At 41.0% G+C, this 16,551-nt stretch overlaps 1 protein-coding gene across 2 annotated transcripts in view; it reads left to right on the top strand.

Annotated features, from left to right (window-relative positions):
* Positions 1–593: 593 nt before the first annotated feature.
* Positions 594–16,551, top strand: part of SORBS2 (sorbin and SH3 domain containing 2) — a 326,123-nt gene continuing 310,165 nt past the window's right edge. Inside the window, exon 1 of one of the 2 annotated variants that reach the window (XM_027529620.1) lies at positions 594–731. The gene's annotated coding sequence lies outside the window, so the exon portion shown is untranslated. The remainder of the gene's footprint in view (positions 732–16,551) is intronic. The other variant, XM_027529643.1, reaches the window with a different exon arrangement.

Here is a 16,551-nt window from a genome sequence, read left to right as displayed (position 1 = left end):
AGTCAACCATAAATATTGTAAGAGTGTTTTGTGTAAGTGATTTATAACACTTTCTTTAGATGGCCTCAACAGCCTTATTCAACAGCATCGTCTGGCATTTCTAATAACCCTCTTAATATATTCTGTCATCCCCATCTGTTTTGATTTAATGTTGATTATACAGACATGCCACATCGCAAGAGGCCACCTGATCACTTCAGTGCTGTGTTATTCGTGCATTAAACCAGAGGTATTTTCAGAGAGGAAACATAAAATTGCGACGGTTAAATTATATCCATCTTATTAGGTTTCTCCAGGACAGGCTGTGTAGAACTTTGGAGAATTAAACACTAGACGTGTTCACAGAAAATCACGTCACTGCTTTTTTGAAACCAACTCAGTTTAACCTGCCTCTGATTCCCTAACCAGCAATTCTCGGACTGTATCCCCAGGGAAAATATATTGAACACAGTGGAAGGTTAAGGCAGCCGAGTACAGTGAGACTAGGAAGCAGCCAATCAGATGGCGAGGGTCTAAAGATCTGATGCCTCCGGCAAGCCGCACCAAGCTGGGCTGGTTAGTCTGCTTTTATTGCGGACGAACACCACATACATGTTGTAACGCTGCCTATGTTGGCAGCGGCCACCAAGCAGACACCGTAGCTAAGAAGAGAGAGATACATGCCCAAGCAGCTCATTCTACACAGCAGCCAGCAAGACGGTATCCCTGTGCTGGAATGTTCTCACTCAAAGGTATCGGTTCTTTTTCGTTGAGTCGTTATTATTTCTTGAGAATTTCGGGAAGTACAGATGCTGGAGCCAGAGGAAGAGCTCTCTGCTTTCTAGTGATGCTTTGTTCCTAGTCTCAGTCTAAACGCCAGCCTTTTAAGACGGTTAACCTTCGGGGGAGACAGTAATAAGCAGCATAAAAGAACACTTTTAGTTGCTTTAACCTGACTGTTCAAAGACCCTTTATTAGGACTGACTCTTTTGTTATTGTTGCTATTGTTCTGAGGGTAAGCTGGCCAAAAACGTAGCTTTAAAACCATCACAGTCTGCTACATTTATAACTAAAAGAGACCCAGGGAAATAACTGGGAGGCTGAGGTGAGGGCAAGAGTACATATCTCAAAGGTTGTTGAAATTTATCCAGCTGTCTGCTAGTCTCAGAGAGAAAAGGGGCCACGTAGATGATCTCAGGCAGAGAAAGAGAATTTTGTCAGTATGAGGATTCCTCTGTGCTTTAGACACAAGTTTTATTAAAACACACACATTTTGCATATTCTCATCATGCTTAATAATTAAGATACCTTAATTATCATTTCTTACTGACAGCTGGTGTAATCGTCCAAAAGTCATCAGCATATTAGAAGCTCTTGTTTTAGTTGCCAAGGTAATTGGTAGGATAATTTAATACGTTACAGGGTAACAAAAGACCCATGAGAAACGTATTGCATTAGGTGAGGCAGGCAATTGCTTTGTGGAGCATTTATTTTTTAGAGGGAGCCCCTTCTTTTGTTTCTCCTCTGCATCAATTATCTGTTGGAAGAAACGGATAGAACAGAGGCTTTCCATCATGTACCATACATTAAGCAAGATTTAATTTATGGCTGAGACATTAAATTGTTAGTCATATGGCAAGTGGTCCATTATCCTCTGTGGGACATTTGAAATTACACATTGGTGGATTATCAATGGTGGCCCGAATGAAGTTGAGATAAACTGTTGTCTTAGGGAGCAGAAATGAATACAAGAAGTGCTTTGCTTCATTTTCTTATCTTGGAAAAGCATGGCCCATTAACATTTTAATCTCCATAGCTAATTGTCAGGACTAACATTTTCATATTATATATCTGCAAGCTCTCTTAAGTAATACAGATTCTTTGTGTATCTTTTAAAAGAGAGGGGATATTAAGGCATTGATTATAGTTTCTGAATTTCAAGGCCTGCGGTATTTTCTTATCCTTGTTTTTATTCATTTATTTATTCATTATGGTCTGTGGAGCTAAATACACTTTGCCTCTGTAACATCATCAATTATGTATTGTGACACACTTTGTGACTTTCAGGCTCTATAAATATTTATAAGATGTATGATTTTATTTATAGAATAGCATATAAAAAAGGTAATTATGTATAGCTAATGTTTCAAAACCACTATTTAAACTTAAAAACTCACTAGTTATATGTAATACAATACATTCATCATAATAAAATAAAAGTTATAATTTTAAGTTTTAAAATTTAAAAATCAACTATACAATAAAATATTTTTCATATATATGAAATTATTGCTTTTTTATTTCTCTGTTTAAAAGACATGGCTTTGGAGAACATAAAATTAGCCACTTAACTGGATGACCATAGAGAATTCATTAGCAACTTTGATGAATGGTAATGGAAATACAGGAATCAGTGTTGTTTTGCAGTAAAGAATATGGAAAGGTGATCTCTTGTACTTGAACTGTAACAAGTGTCCTTATACCTGAGATGATGTAACATGGATTTCTACTAAAGGAAGAATAAAAGGAACAGGCAAAATGTAATTTAAAAAAATAAGGTTGGAGTCAATAAAGCATTTTAAGTCAGCAAGAGACAGCTTAAAGGGATTGAATTAAAGTAAAAGAAGGAGCATTTTCCCCTGAAGCTATGTGGGGATAAAATAATGAATGGAGACTGGCTTTTGGCTCCAGACAGACCTGGCTTAAGTCCTGGCGTTGCCAGCTACCTGTAAACATAGGTAGATTAGCCCTTCCTGGCTGGCTTGTGAGAGTTAGAGGAATCCACATAATTATTGGGAGTTTATGTAAATAGGAGAAGGGTGTAATTAAGAAGATATGATATCGAAGTCAAGTCTGACCTCCCTGGGGTTGACTGGGCATAGACGTGATTATTCTTTACACTTAGAAGAGGGGATTGACTACAGTAGAAGCAGAAGGGCCCTTGTTAGCTCATCACTGTCCTCCACCCCTTCCATTCTCTTCCATCTCCCCAGTAATGTCTAAATTTCTGCCTTGTGACAGCAATGCCTTCAGTGTAATGCTCTGAATCCTATTTAAGTGCAAATAGCCTTGGCAAGACTACCTGAAGATAGTGTTACACCTTGGTCTTTGGGCAGCACCTGGGAGCAGATGCTGATGGGATAATGCTGAGTAGTGGGGAGGTGGAGAGTGCAGGCGAAAGGGGATGCTGTTGAGAGAAGAAGCACCCACTGAAGGCTGGGACACATCTTACCACACCAGGATAACTTAATAAACACAGAGACAGTGGGTTAACTGGGAACATAAAATTGGGCTGTGGGTCCTAAGTAAAGGAGAAAGCCTCGGTAGTTAGCAATGTGGTGAGAAAATGTGATACACGCACACTTTGTTTTCCTCGGTCACCTAGGAAAATGCTTGCTTGCAGGCAGTGACCTCATGCTGTTCTTGGGAAGAACTTATTTACTGCCTTGAAGGGGAATAAACAAGGGGACAGAAAATAAAATCTAAGGGAAAGAGCAAAATGTTTACTTTTTTTATGACAACTATTTTTGCCAGGACGCACGTGAGGAGATAATGTGACATGTAGCTTTGTTGAAAACTAACGCTGGCTTGTAGGCACACTCAACTTAGACCTAAACAGGTCTTAGAACGTCAATACAGCCTCTGAAAAGGAATGGTCTTCACATTTGTGAAACCCTCAAAACTCTTCCCATTCGTGGTAACTCAACTGCACCTCCTTGATTTTCTTAAAATTAACTCCCATTCACTGCTCCGCCCTGACCTGTTAGGGAATGCAGAGAGGAGCCTGCCGGCTACTTGAAACTTTAGGGCACTGACCAGGTGGTTTGCTGACAGGAGGGTCCTGGTGGTTCCAAGGTCAACCCCACCCACTGCCTAGTGTCTTAAATTCTACCTTTAATACCACTCCCAATAAAGTGACACTATGAAAAGCTGTTTTAACTTTTCTCTTCTACCACTTTCAATTCTCTGCCTTCTTTTTAGACCTTTGGAGATGTTTGTTTGTTTCCTTACCCAGATTGGAGTTCTTCCAGGGAAAGGACAGAGGCTGACTTCAAATTTACCATTGTCTGGCAAAAGGCCTGTTTCGTAGAAAATATTACATAAGTGTTTGTTCAACTTATTAACACACTCCATTTCCCAAGAAGCTCCTCAATGTACGTATGTAGAACTACCAAGCTACTTAAGTTACATGAAGAGTAAAGTGGTTGAATTCATAGCCTCAACTGGCCCTTGCAATAAAATCTGTGAATTAGGAAGAATTTACTTTTGTTCGGCATCTCTCAGAAGCCTCAGGTCAATGTGTTCTGGCATACTCATGGTACGGCTGATACCTGGGAACTGCCCAAGCAGATCTGATAAGTCTGCTCTGATAAAGTGTTCCATAAGAGGTTGCTCTCATTAGTGGAGGAGCCACGTCTAGAATGTTCCATGTCAGGGAGGGCTGGTGGGAATAGTCATAAAAAGACACCAGCCAGGAGGTGAGGTTGGCTTCCAGAAGAGGGGTAAAAGGCAGAGACCTCAGGACACCAGCCAGGCAGTGAACTGGGCTTCTCAAGTCAGATGAAGACGTCTGGAATGAGCCTGGGTGATCCACCCACTCGTCATTAGAAACACAGAAAGCCAGGTTCAGGCATTCTATGAATAGTCCAGTTTCATCCTTCATGATGTTGTAAACCCTTCTCAGGGCTTTTCAAAATCCTTGTCATGGACCGAGAAAGGAAGCCAAGTGTAAGTTTTCCATACTATGCCTGAGTGGTGATGTGATGGGGCCTGCCTGTGAACAACTAGCACTGTTACTATAATATCAAATCCCTCTGATAATAGGTCCTGGAGAACAAGGGAGTGAGTCTGCTGGAGCGCAACCCAAAAATGTAGTCTTGTTTTTTTCTAGTGTGATGCTTTGGGCTTATTTGAAGGGGGAGTCTGGATTTATGACCTGCAGATCAGTCATTCTAAGGCACTGTCCATCCTTCCTTACTCTCTTTAAACTGTACCATTAGACACCTTCCTCCTGGCAGTTACAGGGAAACATTTGTATGTTCCTTTGGTGGACATGCAGATTCTTCTTGAACTATCTGGGACTCTGATCCATTCATAATTCATTCACGGGGACTTTTGAGCTCCCTACAGTCATCATTGTAAGATCCGATCACCCCTTGTAAAGGTCCCTGGACAACTCCTCAAGAGTCTCTCTCTAAAAGCACACTCTGCTTGTTCATAGTGGAAAAACATGCAATGCTAATTAAAACACACACACACACACACACACACATAAGAAATTCTCAACATGTCAAAATGTGTATTAAAAATTAAAAATGTTATTCCTTGCATGGTCTTGTATTTCTTAAGATTCCAAATATGCATTTAAAAAACCCATCACTGGGATCCTGGCAGGGACACTTACCACTGCCCAGTCACACTGCTGGGCACACAGAAGCACCAGGTAAATATTAACATTTGAGTTGAATAAAGAATCTCTGTAAATAACTCATAAAAACTGCCTCAAAACCCTCAGCCTGCACATCAATACAGAGTTTCTACAACCCACATTGGTCTCCCTTTTCCTAACTGTAGCAAAATTGTAACTTTTTCCCTTGGTTAGAGTCTCTCTAAGAATTGATCCTTTATCTGCCTATAATTTCATTTTATTCATCAGATCTGGGAGTATGTCCTTATTTGTTATTAAAAAAAATAGGTTGAATTTTGAGCTGTAGCCTGATGTTGAAAACTTTATTCTTAATTATTATTATTATTTTTGCTGTGATGCACACATCCAGGGATTGAACCTGGGCCATGGCAGTGAAAGCCCCAAAGCCCAAACACTAGGCCACCAGGGGGCTTCCAAAATATTCTCTTTTTTTGGCCACGTGGCATGTGGGATCTTATTTCCTCGACTAGGGATTGAACTCATGCCCCCTGCAATGGAAGCATGGAGTCTTAACATTTAGACCACCAGGGAAGTCCCAGCCCAAAAGATTCTTTATGGAACCAGTTACCAGTTATAGCAAAAACTCTTTGTCCTTTCCTTCCCCTCTTTTTGTTCTCTGATCACCATGGTGGGATGGTTGACCCTTCATAAGATGGGCCTCGTGTGATAAAATGTCAGTGAATATTTTGAGAATGAGACGTTGTCAGTTATTTTTCCCCAGTAGATCTCAGATTTGGCATTTTCTTTGAATTTGCCCCCATTTTTGTTTAGACTCCTGTACCTCTCACCAACTTACTGCTTCCGGTTTTAATGGGTTTTTCTGTTTCTAGGTTCTCCCTTCTCTATTCTCCACTGCTGCAAAGTTACAATTTTAAAAAGCAAATGTATTCACATTATTCATTTTCTTAATACAGCTCCTCACTTCCCACTAACTTAGTCCAGTCTCTTCCAAAATGTGGTATAATAGAATATGAACTTTCAATCCAGTGACCTTCATTCAAATCCCGTCTGTACTATTTTTTTCAATTGACCTTTGATTTCCATATCAATGAAACCAGACTGATTATCTATCTACCTTGCATTTCACAGGAAGTTTAAATAGGATAATGAATGTCAAATATCTATGATGCCACCTGCCGCAGAGTAGGCATTTAATAATTTGGAACAATTCTTTCTGCTCCAGACTCCAGTTCAAACACGATACCCGGCAAAGTGAAAAGGAACTTCTACTATCCGACATCTGCCTGCCTTAGCAGCCTCAACTCTCCACCAATCCTTTACCCGCTTCTCCCTTTATCCTCTAGAAATACTTGAAATTCGCAAACACTAAATGCTGTTTTAGTCTGTGTTCCCCCATGTTTGCCTTTATACGTCTTGTTTCCTTGACAAGGAAGGCAGAATTTCCTCCTCCTCCGATTTCCCAGAAATCTCCTGTTCATCACTGAACATGTAACTCAAGAGTTACGTGCTTCTTTTCAGGGATATTCTTTATGCCTTATAATAAGATAGCTAATCCTTGGTGATCTTTACTATCTGCCGGGTGCTCTCTTAGGTAAGTATGTTACACATGCTATCTCATTAAAGTTGAAATTCATCATTCTACTCATCACAATATATCATCCATCTTCCCATTACACTTTGAACTCCTTGAATGTAGGAAAAAATGATTATCATCGTTTGCATGAATGAATGAACAGCAAGACAGATGGGCAGAAGAGGAAGGGAACACAGATGTATGTTATAAGATGTGAAACTCTTCCCTGAGATGGGCCTAAATTTAGGGAGAAAATGATAATGAAGCCCAGAGGTTTCAGAGAAGATCCTATGTGAATAAATAAAAAACAAAACAAAACAAACTTAAACCAGAATGGACTGATTGAGATTGGAGAGGTTCAGGTAAGTAGAGCTGGTCTCATACACAACATTAAAAATGAGAACAGTGGAGAAGCTAGATCAGGAAGGAGTCTCGGACTGCATTAATGTGAGTTCCTGACCCCCAAAGAAACTAACCAGAGAGGTCTAGATAGACAGAAAAAGAAGCAATTGCTTCCAGAATTAATATAATGTATTCAGATTAGCACTCCCCTTGGTGCTGGACCATATGTTAAGTATATTACATGAATTGATTCATTTAAATGTACTTTAAAAACCCCAAGGGAGAAAGGATTTTGCAACCTCTATTTTATAGATGAGAGAACAGAGTGGTGGTCAGACTTGTCTAAGATTGTAGAGCCTGAAATGAGGAGGCTTGAGTTGGAACCTGTTTCTCTAACTCTAGAGCTCACACCCTTTCTCACTCTGCTGTTTTGGCTCTTAAACAGTGGGAGATGGCTCAGGCCAGAGGAAAGGTGAATTACTTTGGAAGAAAAAACATAAACTCATTCCCAAGGCTTGGAACTGGAGGAAAATCATGAAATTGAAAGCAAAGGGGACTTAGAGGAGACAAAAGTTTTCATTCCAGGCTAAACTAACTGAGGGCTGCAAAATTTCTCCATCTATAGAGCACATCCCCTAAAAGTCCCATGACTGTGTACACTGGAGACTGACCATATATGTGGACTGCACCCCTCTGCTGAGGGAGCAGGGAGAGGATGGAGAGAGAATTCAAGAAAACTGGGAGGGGAAGAGCTGTAGGCGCTGGGAGCGTGAATTGTGGAGGCAAGCGTTCTCCTTTCTCCTTTGATCCCATCCTTGCCATGGGTGTCTGGCTGTTGGAGGATGGGGTAGAAACTGGGGGGTGACAGTGTCTAGCCCAGGGACCCAGCTCAGGGTTACTGCCCAGGGAGAGGTGTCTGGTTTTATCACCCTGATACATGGACGAAGGATAAGTTCTGGAGTCAGGGAGCAGTCCAGTGGGTCATAATTTTTCATTTTCTGTTGAATTATCTTTTATCTGTTTGATAAAATAAAAAGCTAACTGACATTTTGGAGAAGGTTTTATCATCTTATTCAGTCCTTTACATTTCACATTTTAAAGATGTATGCTATAAAATACGCGCTGTCCACAAACCAGGCTCAGATGGACATCGTGTTGAACTTCTTCCATTGATATATTTTTAAAAGAATGAATCTGTTATTTAGGAGAGAAAATAGGGTAGACGAGGAGATGGAAGTTTGTTTTGTTTTTCATTTGGTTTGGTTTGGTTTGTATTCCCTTTGCTGACATTTTGATTAGAACATTGTCTACCAAGGGAAAATATTTTGAAACATGACTGCTCAATAAATGTCATGCATTGATTTTTCTGGAATTCATATCTACAGCTAACTCTCATCATGACTTTTATGCTTCACACTCTGTGGATTTTTTCGGAGAGCTAAACTTAAAAACATCGTTGTGCATTTATTGCTCTTTACAAACCACCTCTTTCCCCCTTCATCTTCACAACTGTTTTAATTCACATTTTTCAGATTGCTTTGTTCAGATTACAGCAATCACCTTGGACAGATCCCTAGGCCCACCCCATTCAACCTGTACATAAAAGCCAGCATTCTCATTCTAAAACCCATTTTACTCATGTTAGTATTAGTAACATCCTAGATAGCTCTGTGTTCTCAGAATGAAGTCCAGCTCCCTTGTAGACTGCGTCTTTCCTGTTCATCTCTCAATATGTGAGATTCTCTAATTGCCTCTGTGCCCGCCCTCTATATTTCACTCATTTTGAACTACTTGTAGGCTGCTAAACATATCTTGTTGTTACAGCTCCTCCAGCTTTTCTGAGCGCTGCTGCTTCTACCTGGTTCACTGTCCTGCATCTCCTCCATCCAATCACTTCCTTAATTCTACCCCTAACACCTCGGTCTTGGCACCCCTAACACCTAGGATCTTGCTGTCAGATCCTACAGCAATCCCTGTTCACTCTGTCCACAGCTTACACACATACCCAGCATGGATTACATGTCCTTCTTCAATCTCATTTAGCCCCCTGTTCATATTTCTAACACATGGACCATGTTTACTTATGCTTTCCTGCTTCTCCATAACTGCTGAATGAATAAATAAATAACTGATGAGAAAAACAAGAATACTATGTAATGAAAGTGGCGATGAAAAGCACTTTTCCTATAAAAATGTGATAAATGGAATGCCGTAAGAGATGCTGTACGTGAAATCAAATATCCTTCTCAAAGATTCACCAAAATTGTGCAACGATCAGGATATAGCTTGGAATTTATCTTCATTTTTCATTTGTGATGTAAAATGTGGCCCATTCAATGTGCTTCCTTTTGACTTGAATCACAAGTTTGAGGGGATAATTTAAACTGTTGCTAATTAACATTGCATTCTTTTACATGTTGATAGTTCTCTCTGTACATTTGGTTTGGCCTCCTCATTTATGCAACATGATTCTGTTTGCAGAGAGCTCATAAATGCTTAGGAGAAGGCGATGGCACCCCACTCCAGTACTCTTGCCTGGAAAATCCCATGGATGGAGGAGCCTGGTAGGCTGCAGTCCATGGGGTCGTGAAGAGTCAGACACGACTGAGCGACTTCACTTTCACTTTTCACTTTCATGCATTGGAGAAGGAAATGGCAACCCACTCCAGTGTTCTTGCCTGGAGAATCCCAGGGACGGGGGAGCCTGGTGGGCTGCCATCTATGGGGTCGCACAGAGTCGGACACGACTGAAGCGACTTAGCAGCCGCAGCATAAATGCTTGGTAAATGGTCAACCTCTCATTGTAACTGTCACTGTATTAACTAGTGGACAGAATCAAATAGGTGAAATAAGCTTCCAAGCAATCTGAGAAGTGCTGCTCTGATGTTTATTTTAATAATTGCTACAGGTCAATATTCTTCTTGTTTTTTTTTGACTGCACTGTGTGTCTTATGGGATTTTAGATCCCTGCTGCTGCTGCTGCTAAGTCATTTCAGTCGTGTCTGACTCTGTGCCCTGACTAGGGTCAAACCCAGGCCTTTGGCAATGAAAGCACAGCGTCCCTGGCTTGCCAGGGAATTCCCTCAATATTCTATTTAATGCTCAGGGCCCCTTCCCAAATCAACACTAACTTCTGAGTACAGTGTGGAACACAGCGACATGTATAACTATTTAGTTTAATGTGATTCATAAGCCCCAAGTTAGTTTTAGTTGTGCTTGGGCTCAGTCGTGTCCAACTCTTTTGCGACCCCATGGACTGTATCCCGCCAGGCCTCTCTGTCCATGGGATTCTCCAGGCAAGGATACTGGAGTGGGTTGCCATTTCCTTCTCCAGAGGATCCTCCCAACCCAGGAATCGAACCCAGGTCTCCTGCATTGCAGGCAGATTCTTTACTGACTGAGCTACGAGGGAAGTCATGAACTATTAATTGCTATATTTGAGGAATTCAGTAAGAAGGGGATTTGTAACAGATATTTGATACTAAAGGTCTCTGCTGTTGATGGTGCTTCTAGTCCCACACTTACCTGTGCCATAGGATTAAAGGGAAAACACATTTAGTAATTGCTGGACACACCATGATATTTATTGGCCTACCAATGACTTTTATAAAATTCACACTCATACTCCTTTATACTCTCTTCATTTTCCAGGACATGAGGCCACTTGCTCTGCCTGCTCAATGACCGCTTTCAGCAAAGCTTCACACACAGGTGTTGCCAAATACTTTTTGTATGCCAGGTTTCCCCTGTTAAATATTCATGACTCTGTGCCACATTTAAATTTTCCACAGTGTGAAAAGTGTAAATGCATCAAAGGGCCGTGAGACTTCTGCACTATGCGTTGCAGATCCGAATTCTAGACACGCTATGTCTTTCTAGTATCTAATTTTACTGTATTAATAAACAAGTTCACAGCCTGGAATCATCTGTTAGGAATGGAAGACCATGAAATCCAGATGCTTTGAAATAAAATGAAATTGGGGCTCAATCTATGTAGGTATTTAAGTGGTTTAGCCAACAAATGGAAGTGGAAGTGTTGGAATCCAGAACTTGATACTCCCCAGCCAGCATCTATATAATGGCTCTAATCTTGTACCTAATACCTCTGCTTGGAGCCCTGTGATACTTTTTTGCCAACTGCTAATTAGAATTTGCAGCAGATTTAGAGAAGGAAAGTAGATAGCTATTTAAGTAATTTCACAGGATAGAGAATTTTCATAAAATGCTTTCTAAGAAATAAAGCAAACTAATAGATGGCAGGCAATTTTCCAGAACCCACTATTAGCTTTGTTTCAACATTTTTGTACTCAATATTCAAACAAACAGAAGAGCTTAAGAGATATCCACCACCTAGATGCAATCATTAACATGTATCATACACTATCATGTATAAAATAGCTAGCTAGTGGGAAGCTGCAGTAAAGCACAGGAAGCTCAGCTCGGTGCTCTGTAATGATCTGGAGTGGTGGGATGGGGTGGGGTGGGGTGGGATGGGATGGGGTGGGATGGGGTGGGGTGGGAGGGATGCTCAAGAGGGAGAGGATATACATACATATATATATATATATATATATATATAGCTGATTCATGCTGTTGTACAGCAGGAACTAATACAGCATTGTAACGCAATTGTATTTGTCATATTGCTACATCCCCACATGTGTGTCTGGAAGAAGTATTTGAAATTCAGCTGCGGACATTATGACACCCTTCTTTCCTAGATATGGATACCCTGAGAATAAGGACATTATCTACCTAGCCTTAATATTAACATACAACCAAGAAAATTAGTATTTCCCTAATACCCTCTAATATCTTATTTCATTTTCAAACTTCTTTATTCCTTATTAATGATTTTATTCTTTTGTTCTTCAACCAGGTTATATTGGAGGCTTATGCATTTAGTCTCCATTAATCAAGTATACTGCCCTCCACTGCTTTTCCCCGTGACACTGACTTTTGAAGAGAGCAAACCAGCTGTCTTGTGAAATGTCCCCCTATCAGGATTGGTGTGGGTGCCGCTTTGCAATGATGCTCACGTTATTGTTCATTCTTTTTGTCTCCCCTAAGTTGGAAGTTGGTTCTTTCAGCTTGAGCAGATCCTGTCTGTCAGTTTGGGGGAAGGCAGAGTCCTGAGTGACGCTTTATATGGCGTCACACTCTAATGATGTCAAATTTCAGCCGTGCTGCATTTGATCTTTTGGTTAAGGTGGTAACTGCCAGATCTTCCTACTCTAAAGAAAGGTTTTCCTCTTTGATTCCTTAGGTAGTCCGAAGGATAGTTATTTGTCCCATGTGGACTGTCTTGTTTCCTAAATAACTACCAGGTTTGTCCACGCTGAAATGCCCTTAAGCAACTTAGAAAGCTTTTCTGGGTACATCTTTCCTGAACGTGTGTCGTAACCTAAGAAGAGAGTATTTCTCTAGAAACACCGTTTATCCAATTCCATTCCATTAGAGGAAGTGCCAAGGTCTCCTATAAATTATTGTTGAATTGAACCATGTGTGTCGTAGGATATATTGATGATATTACACAGATTAACTGTGGAATTTCTTTTCTCCTGTCCTACGTATTAAGTATGCCAACATCTGTTCATCATCTAGGTGCAAATGAAAGCCACATTTCTTCTGTTACTCTCCCAGAAATAATCAGAACAATTTGGAGTGTCATGACCTGTTCTTCCAGTAATTCCCTCAGATTATGAACCAGCATGAATCACAAAGGAAGATCTCAGATGAGACCACATATTGTCTCTTGCTGTCTATTCTAAACTCCCTAAAGGCAAGAACCATAATTCTTATTGAAAAAAAAATAAAGCAGGGGCACAGGTGGAAATTATTTTAAATAAGAACATGAGGACACATTGTCCAGAAGGTTAGGAGTAAATAAAATTTGAAACTGGGGAAGTGTAGTCAGCTAAGTAAATGCAGTTCTTGACTTGAGGAAGAGAAAAGTACTTTGTTAAGTTATAGGGGACATACTGTCCCAGAAGCTTCTACAAATTACCTCCTGCCACCAGCAGTTCTGTCAGTTACATGCTGATTCCAAAGAGAAGAAAGAGAAAGGGGGCTTTGTGTCGGTATCAAATTTAGCTTTTTCTGAGTTTTATTCTTCCCAAATGCAAAATAATTTGGGTTGTTTACGATCTCTAAAGTTCTTTCCACCAGAAGACAATATGGATCTAGGAGTGTGTTATGTAAGGTTTGAGGTGAGGCTGGAGAAAAGGGTCTACACTGTGCCAGGATTGAGGAAAGAGGTAAGGAAGATGAACCAGACCTGGGAGAGAGTGTGGGCTGAGCCACAGAGAAGGAAAGAAAGTGGAATGCCTCCAGGATAGAGAGGAAGGGTGTCCTTACCTGGGAAATTGACTTTGTTCCAGAAAATCACGAGAAATAATGCTAGAAGACTACTGGGGACCCATCACTCAGTCAAGATTTTTGAGTGCCTACTACATGTCTAGATAGGGTTCAGAGATAAGACAGACAAGGCCTCCGTTCTCGTAGAGATTATACACCAGAAGGAGAAGACAGATAATAGACACATAGTCAAAAACGTAAGCTCACAGCCCTGTAATGTAATGGTGAAAGTACTAGGCTTTGGAGCCAGACGGTCTGGACTCAAATCCCCATTCCCCAGTTTGACCTTGAGCAAGATATTCACGCTTTCCATGCCTCGGTGTCTTATCTATATAATGAAGATAATAAAAGTACCTGCCTCGTAGGTTTGGTGTGAGGATCAATGAGAAAAACACACGAAAAGCTTTAGAGTTTTTATTGTATGTACAGACAGTGCCTGGCACAGGGTAAATCTGAAACCCATGGAGGCTATTACTATTACACCAGTAAGTGCTGTGATAATAATGAAGCAGAGCAATGGCTTAGGTTTTCAACTTCATCATGATTGACATTTGGAGCCAGATAATTCTTTATTGTAGGGGGCAGTCCTGTGCATTTGAGGATGTTTAGCAGCATCCTTGGTTTCTACCCACTAGATGTGAGGAGCACCCACCTAGTAGCATCAGTCAAATCTGTCTTTAGCCATTTTTAAAGGTCCCCTGGCAGGCAAGATCACCCCTGGTTGAGAACTACCAGACTAGAGAATAAACCAGGTGCAGTGTTTTCAGAAAAGGTGATGTAGAAGAGTTATTTGCAGAGGAGTAAGAACAGAATCCCAAATGATGGGAAAGAAATAGGTAAAACCGCAGGGGAGAGTGTCCCAATAGAAAACTCTGCAGGATAAAGGCCTCAGGTAGGAACAAGCTGGTGGGGTGAGCTTGGCTGCAAAGGGGTACAGAAAATGTCAGAGAAGTAGGTTGGGTCAGAGTATAAAAGTCAACAAAGACCGTGGTAATAAATTTGGATTTTATTCTATAAGTGCTGAGAAGACATTAGAGGATTTTAAGCAGATGAATAATATGAATTGATGCCTAAGCTTATTCTTGGACGGCAAGAGGGCAGCCGTGGAAGCAGGGAAAACAGCGATGAGATGAAGGCAGGGTCCAGTGAGAAGGGTGGGGACTGGATGGGGTAGTTACAGGACCTGGTTGTAGACACAGCAAAATGTAACAGGACGCTGATATGTTCTGGTGGAAGAGCCTATAGAGTGGGTCAAGTGTTTGAGGATTAAAGGGCAGATCAGCAAGGAGCAGGTGTGTAGGGAAGGAGTTAAATAAATCAATTGTCCCGGCTTTATAAAGTTTGAGCTCCCATTAGTCATTCTGGTGGCAACTGGGCTGTTGACTCTAATGGAGATAAAACTAGAGGCTGGGGCTGGAGATATATGTTTAGGAGTCATCTACGTTTAGTGACATTTGAACCTCAGGACCATGAGGGATCACCAAAGGAGAGGAAAAGGTGGGAAACCAAGGCCCAAGTTCTGAAGCATTCCTACGTGTAGAGGTAGAGGATGCAGGAGCCATCAGTGACACAGGAGAAAAACCCAGGGAGTGGGGTGTCCTGGAAGATAAGAAATGCTTCAAGAAAAAAACTGTCATCCGTGTACACACTACTCTATTTAAAATGGATAACCAGCAAGGACCTAGTGTATAGAAAATGGAATTCTGCTCAATGCTATGTGGCAGCCTGGATGGGAGGAAGTTTGGGAGAGGATGGATACATGTATATGTTTGGCTGAGTCCCTTTGCTGTCCACCTGAAACGATCACAATGTTGTTAGTCGGTTACACTCCAATATAAAATTAAAAGTTAAAAAAATGTCATCTGGGTCAAATGCTACTGCAAGGTCAAGGAAGAAGATGGCATTGACTTTCCATTTGGATTTGACAAGATGGAGGGATTTGGTGACTATGACGGGAATGGTTTTGTTGACATAATGAGGAAGAAAGGGTGGAGAGGATAATGAAGAGAATGGGAGGTTGGAAAAGTGAGACACAGTGCAGGTACTGCTGCTGGGAAGGGGAATAAAGAGACGGGGCAGCAGTCATGGAGAATGTGGGCTAGGAGAGGCACTCTCTTGTGAAGATGGGAAATGATACAGCATATCCGAACACTGGTGGAACCATTACAGTGAAGAGGAAGAAATGAGTGATCCCGAGAGCCATTAGAAATAATCGCATGGCAGAATGTACTGAGTAGTGAAAGAGACAGAACTTCCAGGATGCAGTGGAATGGCTTGTCTTCTACAGACGGAAGGAGAGACTGTTCAATACAAGGGAGTGAGTGTCAGTGACAGTCGCTCAGTCGTATCCGACTCTTTGCGACCACAAGGATGGTAGCCTGCCAGGCTCCTCTGTCCATGGAATTCTCCAGGGAAGAATACTGGAGTGGGTTGCCATTTCCTTCTCCACAGTAAAATGGAAGAGGAGAGAAATCTAGGTCAAGTGGTGTACTGGGGGTAGAAAATGAAGCAATTCTCGTCAGAATACTTCTGCTTTCTCAAAAAAGCATAAAGTAAGATGTTCAGCTGATACCGTGTGGCTGGAGGGTACAGGTTGAAAATTTAAAAAGAAGATATTAGTAAAAAGTTCTCTGGGATTGTGAACAAGAATATTGATTGGGAAATTTGTTATAATTGCCAGGCAATATTAAGACCTATGTCAGTGTGTAGTTGACCTATGTTGAAAGACCTATGTTGAAATGTGTAGTCATATTCTTAAAGTAAGACCCATAAGCATGCTTATGTATATTTCCTTAGTTGCATTTCTTATTTGAATCAGATATAAAGTAGTTAGAGAGTTGGGCTTAACCAGACTGGTATATTGTCAGATAAGTATACAAAGGGAAAACTGAAGGACAAAGGAATTAAGGGA

This window comes from Bos indicus x Bos taurus, chromosome 27, assembly GCF_003369695.1.
Source record: "Bos indicus x Bos taurus breed Angus x Brahman F1 hybrid chromosome 27, Bos_hybrid_MaternalHap_v2.0, whole genome shotgun sequence".
Taxonomy (NCBI): Eukaryota; Metazoa; Chordata; class Mammalia; order Artiodactyla; family Bovidae; genus Bos; species Bos indicus x Bos taurus.
The sequence above is the reverse complement of the archived record's forward strand: the minus strand, read 5'-3'. Positions and strand labels throughout refer to the sequence as shown.